Source organism: Lactuca virosa, chromosome 2, assembly GCF_052849685.1.
Source record: "Lactuca virosa cultivar CGN04683 chromosome 2, Lactuca_virosa_CGN04683_v6, whole genome shotgun sequence".
Lineage (NCBI taxonomy): Eukaryota > Viridiplantae > Streptophyta > Magnoliopsida > Asterales > Asteraceae > Lactuca > Lactuca virosa.
This window is the reverse complement of record NC_136427.1, coordinates 83,152,499-83,156,752: the sequence shown is the minus strand read 5'-3', so window position 1 is coordinate 83,156,752 and position 4,254 is coordinate 83,152,499. Positions and strand designations below refer to the sequence as shown.

The following is a 4,254-nucleotide window of genomic DNA, read 5'->3' as shown; positions in this document are numbered from 1 at the left end:
GGTCCATGCTATCCAACTTAGCCATCATTGTCGCCATGCTATCGGTAACTGAGTTCACTACCCCTCGATTCAGGTCATTCCTTGGGTTATGATATTCTCTAGAGTGCTTAAAGAATTCTTCAATTAGCTCTTTTATAGCCGCGGGTGCTTTCTTCGTGAGTGGTCCTTGCGAGTCCAAGAGCTGTCTAGTCGTCACGTTCACTCCATCATAGAAAATGGAGACTTCTTGTTGAATGTTTAGATCATTGTGTGGACAGTTCCTCAACAAGCTTTTGTATCTTTCCCACGCCTCATAAAGTGACTCACCGGGTTGTTGCTCGAAATTTGCAATCGCCTTCTTCAATTTTGCTATTTTTGAGGGAGGGCAAAATTGATCAACAAACTCTTCACACATCTTTGCCCAAGTGGTGATGGATCCTGGAGGGACTGATTTCAACCAATCTTTTGCAGCTCCCTTAAACGTGACCGGTAGCATACGAAGCAAAACACTCTCACGAGGCACATTAGGGGTGTTGAAGTAATCGGCTATGTCATTGACCTCTTCGAGATCCTTGTATGCGTCTTCATGATCTTTCCCATAAAATGGGATGTCCCTGAGTTGGGTGAGAATGTGGCCCTTCAGCTCAAAGTTGGCAGTTGCTGGAATCGCGGGTAGCAAAACACTCTCACGAGGCACATTAGGGGTGTTGAAGTAATCGGCTATGTCATTGACCTCTTCGAGATCCTTGTATGCGTCTTCATGATCTTTCCCATAAAATGGGATGTCCCTGAGTTGGGTGAGAATGTGGCCCTTCAGCTCAAAGTTGGCAGTTGTTGGAATCGCGGGTTGCACGAGTCCTGGTCCGGTATCGTCACACATCCTTTTCTTCCATTCGCCCATGGGAATGTCTGTGATGTTAGCCATGGTGTTATCGGGTTCGCTTTCTGGCTCGGTTTCTTCTTCAGTTTCTGTTTCGCTTCCTTCCTTTTCAAATTCATACTCGGTGTCTTCCATAATCGGGTCTTCGTCCGCCAATGATGAGATGCTGGATTCTCCCACTTTGTTTCCCTTTTTCTTGCTAAAGACGGATTTGAGGCTTTTCAAAGGTGACTTCTTCGATGTTGTAGACTCTTTTACGGTTTTGTCTTTATTCTTCCTAAGAGTTGCTTTCGGGTCTTCAAGTGGTGGAATCAAGGGTGTGCCTCCTCCTCTGGTCATAAACGTACTGCAATAACACAGAAAAACACGCGTAAAAAGAACAAAACAAAACTAAAAACGAAACCGAAAATTTGCGATGGACTCGCCGAGTAGCTTCGAATGGACTCGGCGAGTTCAATGCTAAAACAGAAAAACTAATATGAAAATTCTAAAATCAGAAAAACTAAAACTCAAACCTAATAACTAACCTACTAAAAATAGTAACTTTGTGCAAGATAAATCTTACACAAAGGATCGATAACACTAGCAATTAAATTTAATTTTAGAACTGTTCCCCGGCAGCGGCGCCAAAAACTTGATGTGTGTTGAATGTACTAGTTTTAGTCCTACTATTTTTACACAAAGTAGACACGCAAAAGGCAGTGTACCTGTCAATTAGTGGTATAGTTAAGAAAGAAGGGTATCGAACACAGGGAACGGTAATTAAACTAGCTACTAGAATTATCTAAAAAAACAAATAATAAAAGAGGAGGGTTTTCTCTAGTTTTGCAAGACTAGAAACTTAAACACTTAACTAACACTAAAATAAAACAACTAGCAGCTAAAGCAAATAAAAATCAACTAAATTCAATAATAAAGGAGAGTTCTGTTCAGGTTCAACTAACTTATTCCTATGGTTGATTTTATGGCAAGTGCAATGGATTAATTTGTCATTGGCTACTGATTCATGTGATTAGGTTCATGTTCACTATTACTAATCCTTAGAAAACAGATTAATTCAAACAGTGGCCAATTGGTTAAACTAATGATTTTCCTAGTATATTGATTCGAGTTAAGTAAGACTTCTAGTTAGCTAATTAAATTACTAATTCAATTAACCTCTTGTATGGTTGTTCATCATACAAGCTCACACATTAACTTACCTATTTTCTAGTTAACCCTAGTTTCATGTTCACTATTCCTAGGCATACAATCTTGTTTTCACATAAATTATATAAGGCAAGCAATTAAGAGATGTTCATGCAACTTAATATACTCTATAATTAACAGAAAATAGTTAACACATAAGGGTCTTTAACAAGCTTAACAAAACAAAATTCACCAAATTAAATAATCCAAGCCATAAAATTCAAACCATATCAACAAGCTAGTCTACCCTAAACAGAAGATATAAGTGTTTAAATCATATTCATAGCAGAAAATATCTCACAAACTAAACCTAATGATTCAAACATGTTGTAAACACTAGATTAAGAAAAGAGAATATGTTTGTGCCTTTCGATCTCCTCAAAATTGAATGTTAAGGTTGATCTTCGAGTTCCAGAGCTCCAGAAGCACTCTCAATCGCAATTTGGTCGCCAAAGGTTCCATAGAAAAGCTAGGGTATCGGGCAATTAAGCCCTTTATATAGACTTCTGAAAACAGGGGATACTCGTCGAGTCCAGTGACCGACACAACGAGTCCCTCACTTAAAACTCGTGTACGGCAAGGCATCTGATGTTCGCGAATATTCGTAGCTACTCGTTGAGTAGGTGTCCAACTCGCTGAGTTCTTCAGGATTTTGGCTCTTTTTCTACTTTCTTCAATTCCCGAGCTTTCGATTGCTAGTCCTGCTTCCTCTTGCTTCCGAGCATGTCTTTTAGGCTGAAAATACAATTTAAACATAATTAAGTACCTTTTGTTCAATAATTGCAAAAAAATAGCCAAAAAGTATTAAGATTTTGTATGAAATATATGATTAATTATGCACATATCAAACACCCCCACTACCACCACCATCTGCTAACACCGCCAGACACCACTGATATGTATGTACATCAGGAAAGGAGCGGCGATGACTTCGTTATACACTATAGCTCCAATGGAAGGAAGGGACAGTGGTGGTGACTATGTACTCGACACATGTCTCTTGTTACCACTGTTTTCCAGCCACCACCTCCACTTCCTTACCCTTACCTCCATATCTCCTTCCTTAATTCGACGAAACCTCTCATTCTTAGATCCTAACCTCCCCCCCATTTCCCCATGCATCTTTCTCTCTACGTCTGCCAAAAAACCCCAATTTCACCCATACATCTCCCTAGTTAGAATAAACGTGCTCAGATCGAATCAAAGGGTGCTCAAACCCAAATCCAATCACCTATCGAAAATTGTTTCCATGTGGGTGGCGTGCTAAACGAATTTAGTCAACAGAGACAACGAGAGACTTTAAACCCAAATCGAATCACCTACCAGACATGGAGCCTTCGGTGGTGCATATCGGTATCAACAATGACGACGACGGTAATGGGGAGACGAAAACCAGGTGGAGCAGCGCCACCGCCTATCAACAAATCGTCGATGCATTCTGATTTGTTTTCCTTAATTTTCTTCTGACAATTTTTTTCTCCAACCCCTATTAGTTGCAATGGTACCGATTTTAGGGTTTCAGTTGGAATTGGAAAGGGGTGGCGATGGAGGATATGGTAATGCGGCGGTAGATGGTGGTGATGATCGATTGTGTTTAGGTTATTGGTGGTGAGATGTAGGCACGATGGGCATGGTGGTGGTGTTTGCTTTTTTTCTTTTAATTATAAGATAATAAAATAATAAAAAAAATTAGGAAATAATTATTTAAAGGGAATATTAGCCATTTAAGGTTGGGTGTAGACCAAAAACACACAAAAATGTTAATTATAAGGACCAAAACCGTACAAGATATCTAAAATTGGACCATTGATGCATTACCAAACTCTTTTTGACCGAAACCACATAATTTTGACAACCACAAAGACCATTTTGCAATTTTGTCAAAATGATATATATATATATATATATATATATATATATATATATATATATATATATATATATATATATATATATATATATATATGAATTAGCAATCAAATCTTGATGATTTTAAAAAATTTAATATAACACGTAAACATTAAATGTAATGTTCAATTTAATTAACAAATGCTTGGAAGTTCATATTTTCAATTTGTGCAATCCATAAATAACCACGGTAAAACAATGCCGTAGAATGTGGGTATTAGTATTTTTCTAAAATTTCACTTCTTAAAAATTTCAGTTTTTTATCATTAGTATTAATATATTAGTTAATTGTAATTTAT

The 4,254-nt window shown here is 37.8% G+C and overlaps 1 non-coding gene across 1 annotated transcript; it reads left to right on the top strand.

Moving 5' to 3' along the window:
• Positions 1–239: 239 nt before the first annotated feature.
• LOC145161794 (small nucleolar RNA R71) lies at positions 240–346 on the top strand. Its single transcript, XR_013738668.1, has one exon. It is a non-coding gene; the product is annotated as a small nucleolar RNA R71 (small nucleolar RNA).
• Positions 347–4,254: the final 3,908 nt, after the last annotated feature.